We start from the raw sequence: 18,309 nt of genomic DNA, 5'->3' as shown, positions 1-18,309 counted from the left end.
CGGAAAGCCCCGGGATGAGCATAAATCCCAGGGCTTTCCTGGGGGGCGTGCCGGGGGTGTGTCGCGGCCGGCGCATCATCGGGGGTGTGTCAGGGTATGTTGGGGGGGGGGGCATGTTGCGGCTGGTGCGTCATCGAGGGCGTTCTGAGGGTGTGGCCGTTGCCTCCGGACCAGCCCCTGGACCAGACCATGGCGCGCCAGTGGCCGGCCCGGCGCGCGCAAGTTACGCCTGCCTCAGGCAGGCGTATCTTGTGCAACAAAGGTAGGGGGGGTTATATAGGGCTGGGGGGGTGGGTTAGCTAGGGGAAGGGAGGAGAAGCTGCGGGGGGGGGGGGGGGTGGTGGAAGGAAAGTTCCTTCCGAGGCCGCTCCGATTTCAGAGCGGCCTCGGAGGGAACGGAGGCTGGCTGCGCGGCTCGGCGCACAGAGGCTGGCTGCGCGGCTCGGCGTGCGCAGGTTGCCAATTTTGGGCGGCCTTGCGCATGCCAACCCCAGATTTTAACAGATACGAGCGGCTATGCACGTATCTATTGAAATTCGGCATACTTTTGTTTGCGCCTGGTGAACGAACAAAAGTACGCGCGCACGTAGTTTTATAAAATCCGCCCCTTAGTGTAAAGATCTGTATTCCATGGAGTTCCTATAGCAACTCCATGATGATGGCATCAGAATGTTCAAACTAAACCAGTTTTTGAAGTGACAGAACTTATTTTTATCTCAGCCCCCATTGACTCTAATAAGACAAGAAAACACATTGAAATAAATGTAAATATATTACCACAGAAAGAAACCCAAAATAAAAAAAACCTTTCAAGTACATTTTCAAAGGGCTACGTGTGTAAATTTCAGAGTTTACACGCGTGGCCGGGCCTTGCGCATGCTGCACGCATTTTACAACAGGCCCAGCCACGCGTGTAAGCCGGGTATAGGCCGAAGTGCCAGGCCTCTCAAAAGAGAAGATCCAGGGGGTGGGGTCTGGATAGGGAGGGGTGGAGTGGGGCAGGCCAGGACAGTGCCATTAGCCACTGTCCTGGGGAAGTGCATTCCGGCTGCCAGCCAGCGCATGGAATCTACTGCTGCTACTTAGGAGCAGCAAGGTAAAAAAACAACAAACATTATTATAGCTAGGAAAGGGTTAGGGGTCAGGGAGGAGAGGGGAAAGAAAAGGATAGGAAGATTAGGTAGGGGTATAGGGAAGTTCCTTCCCAGTCTGCTCCTTAATTGGAGTGGACTAGGAGGGAACAGGGGAAGCCCAATCGTGTCACCGTTGTCTTTTAAAATTTCCCCCACACGTGCAGAGGACACTGCCTGCCCACACATGCACATGGAAGTTAAAATCTGCCGTGCATGTGTGCGCGGATATCGTATTTTATTACATGTGCCAACGTACGCGATATAAAATTGCTGCATCCATGGCGCACACCAGGAAGCGTGCGCACATGGACGCACAAACGATTTTTTTTTAATCTATCCCTAAAAGTTTAAAAATGCTTTGTCTTTTTTCTGAGTCCTCACACACATCACACTGTCAATCTCAGATGCATAACTCTAGCACACCCTCTTTTGGAGCTATTTAATTTAATAGTTCAAAATGTGAAACACCTTTCATTAAACTAATGGTATCTCAAAATATTGAAGCTTATCTTCTGGTAACCAGACCCACTAAAACCAGTATTTTAAGAAGTTTTAAACTAGTTTTAAGTATCTAGGGGTCTCTAGATCCAACATGATGAATAACTTTTAAAATAATTATGACAGCCTTAAGTTTAGTCTTTTTCATGTAAATGGTTTCCTTCAGATGACCTCTACTGGCAAAAATCACATTTTATTGCTTGGAAAAGGTTTATATTAGTTTGTAAGCACTGAGTTCACCATGGTGCATCCCAGTTGTTTAAACTAATGTGGCAGCCTCTCTATATGTTAGCCATCTAAAATACCATATTTTTAAATCATAAAATTGCCCAAACCTTAATTTTTAATATAAAATAGCTCTCAGGTACTTAATAAGGCACCCACTGATGTCACTCATGACATCGACAGGTCCTGCACTTCAGTGGTCTACCGGGAGCTTCCCCAGGGCTCCCAACATCAAGTGTAGCCTCCTGATTTTTTTTTCAATTTATTCTTTATTAATTATAACAAAATTTGACAAAAAACAAAACATGTCAATAATAAGGATATTAACAACATAAAAAAAAAAAAGAACAATATCCATAAAGAAGTATGTAATAATAATACCATATTACACAAATACAGTATTTAATATTTAACATTTAATATATAATATCCTTGGTGCTATGCAATAGGGGGAACCAAGATTCAACAGAGCTTTTACTAAGAACATAAGAACATAAGAAAATGCAATACTGGGTCAGACCAAGGGTCAATCGAGCCCAGCATCCTGTTTCCAACAGTGGCCAATCCAGGCCATAAGAACCTGGCAAGTACGCAAAAACTAAGTCTATTCCATGTTACCATTGCTAATGGCAGTGGCTATTCTCTAAGGAGTAGATCTTTAAAAAATACGCGATCGCGTACTTTTGTTCGCGCACCAGGCGCAAACAAAAGTATGCTGGATTTTATAAGATACGCGCGTAACCGTGCATATCTTATAAAATCCGGGGTCGGCGCGCGCAAGGGGGTGCACATTTGTGCAACCTGCGTGCGCCGAGCCCAGCGCGTGCTGCCTGTTCCCTCCGAGGCCGCTCCGATTTCGGAGCGGCCTCGGAGGGAACTTTCCTTCGCCCTCCCCCCACCTTCCCCTCCCTTCCCCTCCCTTCCTTACCTAACCCACCCCCCCCCCCCCCGGCCCTATCTAAACCCCCCCTACCTTTGCGTGCGCCGGCCGGCAGCCCCGCTCCGTCCTCCGGTCCCGGGGGCTGGTCCAGATGCCTCAACCATGCCCCCGGGACTTATGCGCGTCCCGGGGCTTTATGCGCACCAGCAGCCTATGCAAAATAGGCGCCGGCGCACACAGGCCTTTTAAAATCCGCCCCTAAGTGAACTTAATAGCAGGTAATGGACTTCTCCTCTAAGAACTTATCCAATCCTTTTTTAAACACAGCTATACTAACTGCACTAACCACTTCCTCTGGCAACAAATTCCAGAGTTTAATTATGCGTTGAGTAAAAAAGAACTTTCTCCGATTAGTTTTAAATGTGCCCCATGCTAACTTCATGGAGTGCCCCCTAGTCTTTCTACTATCTGAAAGAGTAAATAACTGATTCACATCTACCCGTTCTAGACCTCTCATGATTTTAAACACCTCTATCATATCCCCTCAGCCGTCTCTTCTCCAAGCTGTAAAGTCCTAACCTCTTTAGTCTTTCCTCATAGAGGAGCTGTTCCATTCCCCTTATCATTATAGTAGCCCTTCTCTGTACCTTCTCCATTGCAATTATATATTTTTTGAGATGCGGCGACCAGAATTGTACACAGTATTCAAGGTGTGGTCTCACCATGGAGCGATACAGAGGCATTATGACATTTTCCGTTTTATTCATCATTCCCTTTCTAATAATTCCCAACATTCTGTTTGCTTTTTTGACTGCCGCAGCACACTGAACCGACAATTTCAATGTGTTATCCACTATGACGCCTAGATCTCTTTCTTGGGTTGTAGCACCTAATATGGAACCCAACATTGTGTAATTATAGCATGGGTTATTTTTCCCTATATGTATCACCTTGCACTTATCCACATTAAATTTCATCTGCCATTTGGATGCCCAATTTTCCAGGCTCACAAGGTCTTCCTGCAATTTATCACAATCTGCTTGTGATTTAACTATTCTGAACAATTTTGTGTCATCTGCAAATTTGATTATCTCACTCGTCGTATTTCTTTCCAGATAATTTATAAATATATTGAAAAGTAAGGGTCCCAATACAGATCCCTGAGGCACTCCACTGTCCACTCCCTTCCACTGAGAAAATTGTCCATTTAATCCTACTCTCTGTTTCCTGTCTTTTAGCCAGTTTGCAATCCACGAAAGGACATTGCCACCTATCCCATGACTTTTACTTTTCCTAGAAGCCTCTCATGAGGAACTTTGTCAAACGCCTTCTGAAAATCCAAGTATACTACATCTACCGGTTCACCTTTATCCACATGTTTATTAACTCCTTCAAAAAAGTGAAGCAGATTTGTGAGGCAATACTTGCCCTGGGTAAAGCCATGCTGATTTTGTTCCATTAAACCATGTCTTTCTATATGTTCTGTGATTTTGATGTTTAGAACACTTTCCGCTATTTTTCCTGGCACTGAAGTCAGGCTAACTGGTCTGTAGTTTCCCGGATCACCCCTGGAGCCCTTTTTAAATATTGTGGTTACTTTTGCTATCCTCCAGTCTTCAGGTACAATGGATGATTTTAATGATAGGTTACAAATTTTTACTAATAGGTCTGAAATTTCATTTTTTAGTTCCTTCAGAACTCTGGGGTATATACCATCCGGTCCAGGTGATTTACTACTCTTCAGTTTGTCAATCAGGCCTACCACATCTTTTAGGTTCACCGTGATTTGATTCAGTCCATCTGAATCATTACCCATGAAAATCTTCTCCATTATGGGTAACATAGAAACATAGAAATGATGGCAGAAGAAGACCAATCAGCCCATCCAGTCTGCCCAGCAAGCTTCACACTTTTTTTCTCATACTTATCTGTTTCTCTTAGTTCTTAGTAACCTTAGGTTCTATTTCCCTTTCACCCCGACCATTAATGTAGAGAGCAGTGATGGAGCTGCATCCAAATGAAATATCAAGCTTGATTAGTTGGGTAAGCGGCAGAATAGCTCTCTGCCGTTGAAGCAGAGAGTAAGATATGCTGGATATGCGTGGATATGCGTGATATGCGTGGATATGCTGGATATGCGTGAAGTATTAGTTTTTCTTCTCCCCTGCCGTTGAAGCAGAGAGCTATGCTGGATATGCCTTGAAAGTGAATTATGCCTTGAAGGTCACATTAACTATCAACAAATATTGAATAAGCCTAATAATTGGTAATTGAATAAGCCTAATAATTGGTAATACCTATAGCCCATGAACCTACCCCTGTTTTGTTTTGTTTTTTTGTTTTGTTTTTTTTATAATTTGGAGATGGCAGCCCTCCATCCTTCCGCTCCATGAAGGTGGAGCACCAACCACTGGCCACTGGCATCCCGCTCCGTGAATGCCTCTGTGGCTACTGCCGCTCCGTGCAGTGTTTTGCTGCCTCCTCTTTATACACGTCCTATAGACCTGATGGATCCACAGTGTTTATCCCACGCCCCTTTGAAGTCTTTCACAGTTTTGGACTTCACCACTTCCTCCGGAAGGGCATTCCAGGCATCCACCACTCTCTCCGTGAAGAAATACTTCCTGACATTGGTTCTTAGTCTTCCTCCTTGCAGCTTCATAATATATATATATATTTAGCATTATTAATTCTCATAATGCATTTACAAGAATACCAAACAGTATTCTGTGCTCCTCCTATTTGTCTAGGTGGTTGACAAAGAGCTAGAAATTCCTTGCTCCTTTGCTGCGTAGATTTAACAATATCTGGGAAGATCCATAATTTTTGTCCGTAATATAGGACCTGTCTATTTCGCAAAAACAATTTAAGAACCAAGTCTCTGATGGAAAAATAAACTTAACTAATAACATTCCATATTTTCAACTTGTTGTTCTTCCTGATGATTCCAAAAGAGCTCACAAATTAGCAATTGGAGGTTCTGGTTCTGAGCCCTATTCTTGAGGCAATATTTCATCTTTTTTATCAAAAGATATAAAGTAAATTTGTGCAAGGGGTGGCATTGCTTCAAGTGAAATTTTTAGAATCTCTTGGAGATATTTTTTTAAACTGCTCACGTGGGGAAACATACTGAATCTGAGGAAAATTCAACACTCTTAGGTTTAAATACCTTATTTCATTCTCAGTTTTCTCTAATTTCCTTGACTGTGCCAGTTCACCCTGTATCAAACCAGCTTGAACCTTCTGCACTTGAGACATGTTCTGCTCCATTCCTTCCAGTTTTGTAGCATGTAAAATGACTTGTTGTTCTGATGTTTGTGAGCATTTATTTATATCAGCAACTGCAGAAATTAAAGACGAAATTGATTTCTCCAAAGTCATTATTGCTGTCCAAACAGACTCCAGAAATGTATCTATTTATTTATTTATTTATTTATTTATTATGCAGCGGCAGATTTCCCAAGGCTGCCACTGCTATCTGGGGCCTGTCACTTGCTCGTTGTACCTTATTTATTTACATTTTTCCAGCTTTGTGTCTAGAAAAATTTAGGAGGTCGGGGCGGTGACAGCTTTCATTGTTGTGCTGCTCCAGCCCATCCCACTCTTACGGATTGTTTTCTTTTTTTTATCCTTCTGTGCCAGCAGGAGTTCTCCAGGCTCTCATGGTACTTGCAACAATATGGGCAGTCTCGTCAGGGAAGCTCTGGAACAACCGCGACACTTGCAGCTGCCCGCTCTGGCTCCCCGACACTCATTTATGGCAACTGCTTCAGGCATGACACTTCCCTTCACATGTAGCACCTGTCCTTGATCACGACTGATGCCAATTTCATTTTAAATATGTGGCTCGAGCCGCCAAAGTCTCCTCACTCTTTCTCTGCCAAGGTGCTCCAAAAAACCCAAAAAAACAATGCAGCCAGCACCCAGGATTCCCACAGTCCTCCCCATAATCTCAGGATTCATTGATATATATATATATATATATATATATATATATATATATATATATATATATATATATATATATATCACTAACCAGTGCTTAATATGTAAAGAAAAAAATACATTCTAAAAAGAGTGGGGCAAAAATACTTAACTTGCACAAAAAAGTTTATATGTTATGGGGCAGATTTTAAATACTTGCGCGAGCGCGTACTTTTGTGCAACCTGTGCATGCCGAGCCCAGCGCGCGCTGCCTGTTCCCTCCGAGGCCGCTCCGATTTCGGAGCGGCCTCGGAGGAAACTTTCCTTCACCCTCTCCCCACCTTCCCCTCCCTTCCCCTACCTAACCGACCCCCCCGGCCCTATCTAAACCCCCCCCCCCTTACCTTTGTCGGCAAAGTTACGCCTGCTTTCAGCAGGCGTAACTTTGCGCTCGTCGGCCGGCTGCCCCGCTCCGAGGTCCGGTCCCGGGGGCTGTTCCGGAGGCTGTTCCGGAGGCCCCCGGGCCGAAACCACGCCCACGTCACCGCCCCCGCCCCCGAAACACCGCGGCATCCCGCCACACCCCCGCCACGCCCCCGACAGGAAGCCCCGGGACTTACGTGCATCCCGGGGCTCTGCGCGCGCTGGCGGCCTATGCAAAATAGGCGCGCCAGCGCGCGAGGGCCCTGCGCGTGTAAATCCGGAAGGATTTACGCGCGCAGGGGTTTTAAAATCCACCCCTATATGAATAAAAAATCAATTTATTACAAAAAATCCTTTAATCATATATATGTATCTGACAAAATAATCACACATCAAATAAAAAAAAACTACATGGCACTAATGCACCAGAACTCTAATAATCCTATAAGAACCACAAAAGGAAACACATTAATTCAATGTATTAACAAAAAGAACTGAAGGGGAAAAATTGTAACAAATTGTTGCCATGGCTCTAAATACATCAACAAATTAATGTTGCATACATACTCAGCATGTTAACACAAAAAGCTAGAAAAACTGAAGACATATTTTTCTCCTAAATAAATTATTACAATGTCTCAAGTGCAGTGTTACAATATTACATACGTTCTCATTTTGCTACAGTAAGAGCTAAAAATTTTTATATTTACTTGGGTAGACTGTTACAATGTCCCATTCATTATCAATGTGTTGACAATATGAACTAGAACAAGGTGTTCCTCTTGGGTAAGCTGTTGCGATATCCTACTAGAAAAAGTTGTTCCTCTAGTAAGCTGTTGCAATATCCTGACAAAGCCCTTGTTTCGCCAAGCTGGGAGGGAACGGAGGAAGGCAGTGCGGCTCGACGCGCACAAGGTGCACAATTGTGCACTCCCTTGCGTGCGCCGATCCCGGATTTTATAACTTGCGCGCGCCGGATAGCGCACACACATGTACGCTGCACGTGCATGTTATAAAATCTACCCCTTAGTGTATTGATAACTATAGATTAGATGAACTAGGGAAAGGAAGAAATTTTAAGAGATAGATTGGCACAACAATAGGTACAGACACACTGAGAAGAAGGAGAGAGGGAAAGGCAAGGTAAAAGTGAAGAAGAAATGAAAGCAAAACTTGGAAATGAGAAAAGAGAAAATGGAAGGAGAAAGAGTCAGAACTGAGAAACAAAAACCAAGAAAGAAAATAAATTAGTAGAGAGTATAAATAAAACCAGTGGCAAAAAAAAGGTTGGAAAATAATGTAATTTTCAGTCATAATTGTATGTTCTTTTTTCTATTTTAATTCATCTTTCACATTCTTTTTCTATTATTCTCTCCATCTTTCTCATCTCAACTTCCACTTCTTCACTTCATTGCCTCTCTTCTCACTTAAATTTTCTCGCATATTTCACCTGAATTAACTATCCCTCTGCTCCATTTGTTTCTCTCCTACAACTCATTTTCTGTCTCCCATCCTCTCTAGCTCCTCTTAATCCCTTCCATCTTTATGTCATTCCTATAATGTCTCTTCCCCATCCTTCCTTATATTTTATTCTTTTCCTCCACCAACTCTGCATTTCTCGCCCTCCATACCCTATCTGTTCCTTCCTTTTTCTGCTTTCCCCAGCATCTACTCCTGCTTCTTCTCACCCCTCCTCCAGCATCTGCTCTCTGCCACTTTAATTCCCCTTTCCCAGCATCAACCTTTGCTTCTTCCCCTCTCTGTTCCCAGCATTTACTTCCTGCCTATTCCCCTTCTCTTTCCCCCCCAAGCTGGCCAAAAGTTCCGGTTGGGTCCAACAGGGGTCCCGGAGCGGAGGCGCAATGAATCACGTGACATCCGCGTCACTCCGACGTGACGCCAACATCACGTGCTCCTCGCAAAGGAATACAGGAATGGCTTCCTGACTCCCCGCTGGACCACCAGGGAGTTTTGGTAAGTCTTGGGGGGGGGGGGGATTAAGGAGGGTGAGGGGTTTAAATTTTTATTTAGGGAACCGGTGCACGTATGGATATAGCCTCAACTTATGGAATTCTACATATGTCCATATTGACCGAAATTGACCCTCACCTTCGACTTATGGACTTATGAACATAAACTTTTTGTCTGCACATCCCTAATGTTTTCCTTCCCCCCTTTGATTTACTAATGACTTCATTTAGCTGAACTGCAAGTTTAATAGGGATGTGCATTGTTTTTCTGATGGATGAAAATATTAGAGATGTGAATCGGAACCAGAATCGGTTCCAGTTTCGGATTCGTGGACTATCGGGAAATTATTTTTCCTGCGGTGCAATCATATTTTTTTTTTATTGGCTGCGCCGAGCCGATAACCTAAAAACACAACCCGACCCTTTAAAATTAAACCCTCTGGACCCCTCCAACCCCCCAAACAAATTTTAAGTACCTGGTGGTCCAGTGGGGGTCACGGGAGCATTCTCCTGCTCTCAGGCCATCGGCTGCCAGTAAACAAAATGGCACCGATGGCCCTTAGCATGTGACAGGATATCCATGCCATTGGCCGGCCCCTGTCACATGGTAGGAGGACTGGATGGCCCACACCATGTTTAAAGCGTGCCCTTTCTTCCCCCCCCATAACAATAAGATAACCCACAAAATTAATTGTGGGGTTTCCTATCGCTATCGGGGACCCCCCGATATCTGACGAGATTGAAAATATCATCCGATATTTTCAATCGTCAGATAAACGATTCACATCTCTAGAAAATATCGTATGATATTTTCTAATCTGTCAAGTATCGGGGAGTCCCCGAAAGAGATAGGAAAACCCCACAAAATTTTCGAGTGGTTTTCTTATCATTTTTTTTTGGGGGGGGGGGGGGGAGAAGAAAGGGCACACAGGAAAAAAAAACCCAAACCCACCCCGATCCTTTAAATCTAATTATTTAGAATCCTCCACTCTTCCGACCCCCCAAAATCTTTCCTAAAGTACCTGGTGGTCCAGTGGGTGTCCCGGGAGCAATTTCCCACTCTCGGGCCATCAACTGCCACTAATCAAAATGGCGCCGATGGCCCTTTGCCCTTACCATGTGACAGGGGCTATCGGTGCCATTGGCTGGCCCCTATCACATGGTAGGATGGCCTGCACCATTTTTTAAGATGGCACCGTCTAGGCTATCAACTAGGGATGTGAATCAGTACCAGACTCATTTCTGGTATCGTGTTCATAAAAAAAACGCACCATCTTTAAAAATGGCGCGGGCCATCCATTGCTCCTACCATGTGACAGGGGCTGGCCAATGGTACTGATAGCCCCTGTCACATGGTAAGGGCAAAGGGTCATCAGCGCCATTTTGATTAGTGGCAGCCAACGGCCCGAGAGTGGGAGATCGCTCCCGGGATCCCCGCTGGACCGCCAGGTACTTTAGAAAAGTTTTTGGGGGGGTCGGGATGGTGGGCGATTCTAAATAATGAGATTTACAGGGTCAGGGTGGGTTTGGAGGTTGCTTTTGTGTGCCCTTTCTTCCCGCCCCCCCAAAATTTGATGAGTTTGAAAATATCGTCCGATATTTTCAATCATCAGAAAAACGATTTACATCCCTACTATCAACTACCAAGTATTTCCTTCCCTAACAGTGGGCTCTAGCGCGGCTCCCCGGCTAGCTCTCCAGTGCCTTTTCTACTAGTTTAATTGCCAGGGTTTTGACCGCTTTCAAAAACATATTTTCTAGCACCCTAAGCAGGTAATTCTGCACTTCTCTCTAACCTTGTTTGGCATGATAGCTTTTCATCAACTGCTTTTTTTCTGATATATTTTTTCCTCTCCTTCTTGTTTGTTTTCAGTAACTCTATGCAAATCCCATGGTACAGGGCCATAAACAATTCAGCTTTCTTTTCTCAGGTCATCTTTTTTACAGGTTTGTTTGAAATTTTGCTATTAACCCCTCAACCTTTTTTTTTATCTTATGGTTTTATACCACCTTTTAGACTTTTAATCACTGCCGCTTAAATCTTGCTCCAGGCTACTTTGTTGCATGATTTTGTTTGTGTTATTGGTGCATTATTTATATTTCATTTACTTCTCTTATCGTAACTCCAATTTCAATCCTATAATTTTAAAATTAGATATGCTTTAAGTCTAAGGCTATATATGCAGAGGTTGGCCCTTTTCACGTATAATGATGTTTCTACTATAAGTTTATTCGATGTAGTACTTTATTCTGTCAAACTTTATATTCATGTTTATTTATATGCTTTTCTGTATAACAAACATGTTACACCATACATGTCTTTTGCTCTATGCTCTCTTTGTGGTTTTCTATCAAGCTGTTGGCCTAATATTTTTATTTATACTCTATTTACAGATTGCATTTTACAATTTTAAAGTCAGCCTTTTGTCACTCCCGATGCGGATCTGCACAACATGGTCCTGAGTCGGGGGATTGAATTTGTTAACAATAACATCCAATTAGGCGACTGTTTTGTACATCTAATTGAATTCTTATAGACCTCCTCTTAATTAAAACTATTCTAAAATTAAGATGCTATTTGTTGTATTACATTCATTTTGTTAATTACTTTATTTGATTTATTGTCCTAACTTATATTCCACTATAAGTGTTATCACAGCACTCAATTTTCCTTTTGTTATCATATATTCTTCTGACACATGTCTGTCAAGTGTAAATAATGTTCTGTGAAGAACAGTGACTCAGTTCACCTCATTAACAGGTAGGGACAAGCTTGGCACAGATATCATTGATAGTTGATGATGAACAGTCCAGGAACATTTCAATTAGGCATGGGTAGGTAAACTAAGTGCTGGAAGTAGTCAGTACAAAACAAGGCCAGAACACATATGTGGGTCTGTGTGATTCTGGCTGAGTCACATGCTGTGTATTTCTATTTATTTGTTTATATATGTATTTATTTATTTATTTATTTATTTATTTATGAAATTTAAAGCCTTCTGATCCACAGAAAGCCAAAGAGCTCTGTGTAACATCATCCTTAGCTAGCAGGTATATACAACCCAGGCCAGTACAGGGGTGGCAGCTAGTCTGTTGAGGTCTGCCTGGCTTCAAGCTACAGCAGGCCTATTTACTGTCTGCTCTTGGGCTGTGGGAATTCTCTATCCTACACAACTCCCTGACTCCTCCTCAGTTGTCACATAGCAGCTGACACAGTGTTAGAACTGGCTAAAGTAGATGACATACATTTTTTGGTGTGAAAAAAAAGACTTTGGTTTCTATTGCCTTTTAAGTGTCTTTTGGACATAAGTAAGTGATTAATGTCACTTTACCTTAACACCAAACAAGATTCACATGTACACTTAACTATATACTCTCTGACCCTGGCAAATGCAGCTGCATATTTTGTCTCCCTAGAGATGAAGACAACCTAGGGCTTTATGCACTTTTCAAGTAGGCCTCTGATTAAAGACTTATGTGATGAGAGCATTCAGTGTTAGACCCAGAGAGAAGGCCCATTGTTTGGTCAGAAGTGATAGATCTTTGCAATAGAAGAGACCAATGGTTTATTATAGCTGCACTATGACATTCACATAGCTATACAACCTATTGATCACAAACAAAGTGAAGACATAGCTATAGCACATCTAACCAAGCATTTCTACACCTGTTTCACCAGACAGCATATAGAGGTGAACATTAGCCAGATAATGGCTATCTCACATACATGCCCATTTATTCAAGACTTAGCTATTAGAGTATGCTCTCTGGAGAAGGCAACCAGTGCCAATTGTGAAGCTCCACTGGAAGGAATTTCCTGTTTTGCTTTTGTTGTCTTCCTTGGGAGCATAAATGAGCTTTCTGTTTAATGGCCTAAGCTAGATGGTCTGACATGTGCCTAATTGTTATGGCCAATGGCACTCTAGCATATAAGGTCATGTGGGACCCAAATCTTTTACATTATGAATCTTTCAGACAAAAATCACACAATGAAATGACAAAAGCTAAGTTTCAAAACCTGTGACCAGTTTATTAACCAATTGTAGTCAGCAGAATCAAAACAAGGACAAGAGATCAAATAGCACATAACATTGTAGCTGAAATTACCAGCACATTTAGTGTAAAACTGTACTTACATAGTTTCAAATAGCAACATGATATTTACAATATTAGCATATTATTCTTTTGCAAAATCATGATTACAGCAAAGAACATAGAAAGTGGAAATGGCAAACTAATAGCTACAGTACAGCTCTAATATTAGAGCTGATACGAGCACAACTATGTGATAGTAAATAAAGGCCCACACAGTCCATGCTGAAAGAGTGTATGCAAAAGGGGCACAGCCTAAGGGCCAAGGCATCAGAGTTCAAGAAGAAAGCCCAGACAGTCCATGTGAAAGAGTGCATTCAAAGGGGGGACAGCCTAAGGGTCAAGGCAGCAGAGTTCAAGAAGAAGGCAGCAGGATCATGATTGGGGAGCACAGCATGGAAGCAGCAGGACCAAGAGATAACATAGCAGCATGGAGGCAGCAGCCCCAGGAGATTGCATAGCAGCATGGAAGCAGGAAAAGGATGAGAATAGACACCAGCAGCAGGACCAGGAAATGAGACATGATAAGAAGAGACACCAGCAGCAGGACTGTGACTAGAGACTACATCAAGAAGGCAGGACTATGGGCAGAGCATACAGGAGGGCATAAGAAGCAACAGGACAATACATGATGACAGCAAACATCCCCATCATCTAGCCAGCACAGAAAATCTATAGTGAGAATGGACCTAATAGTCTTCTTCCATCTAGCTGGCACATGAACTCTCTAGTGAAGATGGGCCCAGCAGTCTTCTTCCTTATAGCTGGCATAGAAACTCTGTAGTGAGTACCAGCTTGTGTAATCCTTTAAAAGGGTTACTAGTTTTTTTTGGGGGGGACTTTTGGCTTATTGGGGGTGGTATTTGTTTGGAGGGCATACTCTTGTGCCATCCCAATAGATGGGGACTGCTATGTGGAGTTGACTCCTGGAGGATGAGGTGGCATTGGTGGAGGCTCTGGTAATCTTTGAAAGAATTTCATGACCCAAGTCAGAGAAAGTTCACTGTCTCTGGCCAGCCTCATATTATGGAACTCCGTGCCCCTTGAACTTAGACTGCAGAATAACCATAAACTTTTCAAAACACAACTCAAAACCTGGCTTTTCAAACTAGCCTTCAAGAAAGAGAGTGTTGCAAGCATGTAAATAAGAATAAGCGGACACATAGCACCAAGCACACTAATTCCAGTTACTACAGGAACTTAGCTCACCACCAATTTTAACTGAAGTCAAACCAACAGGATAAATTGCTATAAAACATACAATCCCCCAATTGATTTTCTTCATATGCATAATCCTTATCATAAACTATATTGGTTTATATTGTTTGTTACTGAATAGAACTGGCACCATCTATGTAAATTATGATCCATATTCTCTTTGATATTGGCATACTATTGTAAACCGTTATGATTTATTTATTTATTTAAAGGCTTTTATATACCGATGTTCATGTACTAGTACATATCGCGTCGGTTTACATAGAAACATAGAAACATAGAAACATAGAAATGACGGCAGAAGAAGACCAAACGGCCCATCCAGTCTGCCCAGCAAGCTTCACACGTTTTTTTCTCTCATATTTATCTGTTTCTCTTAGCTCTTGGTTCTATTTCCCTTCCACCCCCACCATTGAAATATCTAGCTTGATTAGTTAGGGGTAGTAGGGGTAGTAACCGCCGCAATAAGCAAGCTACACCCATGCTTATTTGTTTTACCCAGACTATGTTATACAGTCCTTATTGGTTGTTTTTCTTCTCCCCTGCTGTTGAAGCAGGGAGCTATGCTGGAAATGCATGATGTATCAGTCTTCTCCCATGCCGTTGAAGCAGAGAGCCATGCTGGATATGCATCGAAAGTGAAGTATCGGACACAATTGGTTTGGGGTAGTAACCGCCGTAACAAGCCAGCTACTCCCCACTTTGTGAGTGCGAACCCTTTTTTCTTCTCCCCTGCCGTGGAAGCAGAGAACTATGCTGTATATGCATTGAAGGTGAAGCATCAGGCTTATTTGGTTTGGGGTAGTAACCGCCGTAACAAGCCAGCTACTCCCCTCTTTGTGAGTGTAAATCCATTTTTCCACATTTCCTCTTGCTGTTGAAGCTTAGAGCGATGTTGGAGTCACAGTAAGCATGTGTATGTTTATTGAATAAGGGTATTGTCTCCAGGCAGTAGCCGTCATTCTGGCGAGTCACCCACTCTTCATTGGCGGCCTCTTGACTTTATGGATCCACAGTGTTTATCCCACGCCCCTTTGAAGTCCTTCACAGTTCTGGTCTTCACCACATCCTCCGGAAGGGCATTCCAGGCGTCCACCACCCTCTCCGTGAAGAAATACTTCCTGACATTGGTTCTGAATCTTCCTCCCTGGAGCTTCAAATCGTGACCCCTGGTTCTGCTGATTTTTTTCCTACGGAACAGGTTTGTCGTTGTCTTTGGATCATTAAAACCTTTCAAGTATCTGAAAGTCTGTATCATATCACCTCTGCTCCTCCTTTCCTCCAGGGTGTACATATTTAGATTCTTCAATCTCTCCTCGTACGTCATGCGATGAAGATCCTCCACCTTCTTGGTCGCCCTTCTCTGTACCGCTTCCATCTTGTCTTTGTCTTTTTGTAGATACGGTCTCCAGAACTGAACACAGTACTCCAGGTGAGGCCTCACCAAGGACCTGTACAAGGGAATAATCACTTCCCTTTTCTTACTCGATATTCCTCTCTCTATGCAGCCCAGCATTCTTCTGGCTTTTGCTATCGCCTTGTCGCATTGTTTCGCAGACTTCATATCATTAGACACTATCACCCCAAGGTCCCTCTCCTGCTCCGTGCACATCAGATTTTCCCCCCCCATCGAATACAGTTCATTCGGATTTCCACTCCCCATATGCATGACTTTGCACTTCTTGGCATTGAATCTGAGCTGCCATATCTTCGACCACTCTTCCAGTTTCCTTAGATCCCGTCTCATTCTCTCCACTCCTTCCGGCGTGTCCACTCTGTTGCTGATCTTTGTGTCATCCGCAAAAAGACAAACCTTACCTTCTATCCCGTCCGCAATGTCGCTCACAAAGATATTGAACAGGACCGGTCCCAACACCGATCCTTGCGGTACACCACTTAAAACCGCTCTCTCTTCAGAGAAGGTTCCATTTACCATCACACATTGTCTTCTGTCCGTCAGCCAATTTGCAATCGAGGTCACCACCTCGGCCCTCACTCCTAAGCTTCTCGTTTTATTCACCAGTCTCCTGTGTGGAACCGTATCAAAAGCTTTGCTGAAATCCAAGTATATGATATCAAGCGCTCTTCCTCGATCCAATTCCTTGGTTACCCAGTCAAAAAAGTTAATCAGATTTGTCTGACAGGATCTCCCCCTGGTGAATCCATGTTGCCTCTGGTCCATCAATTCTCCGGACTGTAGATAGTTCACTATTCTCTCTTTCAGCAGTGACTCCATTACTTTTCCCACCACCGAAGTGAGGCTAACCGGTCTGTAGTTGCCAGCCTCCTCCCTGTTCCCACTCTTGTGAAGCGGGACCACCACCGCTCTTCTCCAATCAATACATAGAACCAAAGTTGGTAAATAACTTAATGACGGTGTATAAAAACTCTTAAATAAATAAATAAATAAATAAATAAATAAATAAATATGAATCGGTTATTTACTCTTTCAGATAATAGAATCGGTTATTTAATCTTTTGGATAATAGAAGGACTAGGGGGCATTCCATGAAGTTAGCAAGTAGCACATTTAAACTAATCGGAGAAAATTCTTTTTCACTCAATGCACAATTAAGCTCTGGAATTTGTTGCCAGAGGATGTGTTTAGTGCAGTTAGTGTAGCTGGGTTTATAAAAAGTTTGGATAAGTTCATGGAAGAGAAGTCCATTAACTGCTATTAATCAAGTTGTCTTACAGGTAAATCTTTAAACCCCGGCGAGCGTAAATCCCTGGATTTACACGTGTGGCCGAGCCTTATGTGCACTGGGTGAATTTTAAGAACATAAGAACATAAGAAAATGCCATACTGGGTCAGACCAAGGGTCCATCAAGCCCAGCATCCTGTTTCCAACAGTGGCCAATCCAGGCCATAAGAACCTGGCAAGTACCCAAAAACTAAGTCTATTCCATGTAACCATTGCTAATGGCAGTGGCTATTCTCTAAGTGAACTTAATAGCAGGTAATGGACTTCTCCTCCAAGAACTTATCCAATCCTTTTTTAAACACAGCTATACTAACTGCACGAACCACATTCTATGGCAACAAATTCCAGAGTTTAATTGTGCGTTGAGTAAAAAAGAACTTTCTCCGATTAGTTTTAAATGTGCCCCCTGCTAACTTCATGGAGTGTCCCCTAGTCTTTCTACTATCCGAAAGAGTAAATAACCGATTCACATCTACCTGTTCTAGACCTCTCATGATTTTAAACACCTCTATCATATCCCCCCTCAGTCGTCTCTTCTCCAAGCTGAAAAGTCCTAACCTCTTTAGTCTTTCCTCATAGGGGAGTTGTTCCATTCCCCTTATCATTTTGGTAGCCCTTCTCTGTACCTTCTCCATCGCAATTATATCTTTTTTGAGATGCGGCGACCAGAATTGTACACAGTATTCAAGGTGCGGTCTCACCATGGAGCGATACAGAGGCATTATGACATTTTCCGTTTTATTCATCATTCCTTTTCTAATAATTCCCAACATTCTGTTTGCTTTTTTGACTGCCGCAGCACACTGAACCGACGATTTCAATGTGTTATCCACTATGACACCTAGATCTCTTTCTTGGGTTGTAGCACTTAATATGGAACCCAACATCATGTAATTATAGCATGGGTTATTTTTCCCTATATTCATCACCTTGCACTTATCCACATTAAATTTCATCTGCCATTTGGATGCCCAATTTTCAAACAGGCCCAACCACACAAGTAAACCCCGGTACACGATTAAGTGCTGGGGCAAGAAAAGGGGGCAATCTGGGGGGTAGGGAGGAGTGGGGCTGGAGGCAGCCAGAACAGCGGCCATTTGCCTCTGTGCCGTGGGAGCGTGCCGGCAGTTGGCCAGTGCATGCAAGTTGCTTCTGCTCTGGAGAAGCAGCAACTTTAAAAAATAAAAATGCTTAAAGACCATTGTATAGTAACCCCTTCTCCCATCCCTCCTCCCCCCCCC

Source organism: Rhinatrema bivittatum, chromosome 1 (genome assembly GCF_901001135.1).
Source record: "Rhinatrema bivittatum chromosome 1, aRhiBiv1.1, whole genome shotgun sequence".
Classification (NCBI taxonomy): Eukaryota; Metazoa; Chordata; class Amphibia; order Gymnophiona; family Rhinatrematidae; genus Rhinatrema; species Rhinatrema bivittatum.
Note: the sequence above shows the minus strand (reverse complement) of the source record.